Source organism: Octodon degus, unplaced genomic scaffold, assembly GCF_000260255.1.
Source record: "Octodon degus isolate 3935 unplaced genomic scaffold, OctDeg1.0 scaffold00496, whole genome shotgun sequence".
NCBI lineage: Eukaryota > Metazoa > Chordata > Mammalia > Rodentia > Octodontidae > Octodon > Octodon degus.
In genome coordinates, this window is record NW_004525072.1 from 58,354 (window position 1) to 59,272 (window position 919).

Here is a 919-nt window from a genome sequence, read left to right on the forward strand (position 1 = left end):
TTCTTTTTGAACAATCATTTACCCGAGAGACAGCACAGTAGCAACTGGCATGTCATGACAAGCAGCCCGTATTCAGAAGACCAGAATGGCAGGCACCCCAAGCATGAAACTACTATTACAAATTACCATCTGTGGTGCAGTTGCTTAGTTCACAGGTATCAGTATATATAGTTAGTCAGGGTGAGAATCTTTCCAGTTAACTGCTAGATTCAAAAATCAGTTATAAAAAGCAGTTAATTAGGAGACTTGGTGCACACAACTATGGAGATGGGGAAAATCCCACCCTAAGCCACCTCCACACTGTAGACACAGGGACCTCATTGGTGCAGCTCAGTCCAATATAAAAAACTTCAGAACTTAAGCAGGTGATGCTGCAAATCTCAGGCTGGGGTGAGATGGAAAATAAGGAATGTAGGGGAGCCACTGTGGCAAGGTCTAGTGTCCACAAAACCCAGAACAGAGCTCTGCAGTCTAAGGACAGAGGATAGAGCATATGCCAATTCCAGAAGATAAAGGGATAAGTGTCCATTTTCCCTGACTTTTGGTACTTTACAGGGTCCCAACAACTGGCTAGTGGCCAGGTGATGCCCACATTCAGGGTAGATTTTGCCAGTTATATGGGTGTCCCTTAGTCCAATCAAGTTAATGCCATAAACTGATCACCACAGCAATGCACTGTATTTTATAGAGTATGCACCATAAAGGGAAAGTGCAACCACTAATTCAGAATGTGTTAATTACCTCCAAATAAAATTCTCTAGAAGTTAGCCAGTCATTCCCAATTGTCATTCATTCTAAGCCATTGGCAAAATCATTTTTTTTTTCCTTTTTGGTGGAACTGAGGATTGAACTCAGGCCCTTGCGCTTGTCAGGGAAGCACTTATTCCACTGAGCCATCTCCCGGGCCCCTTGTTTTCTA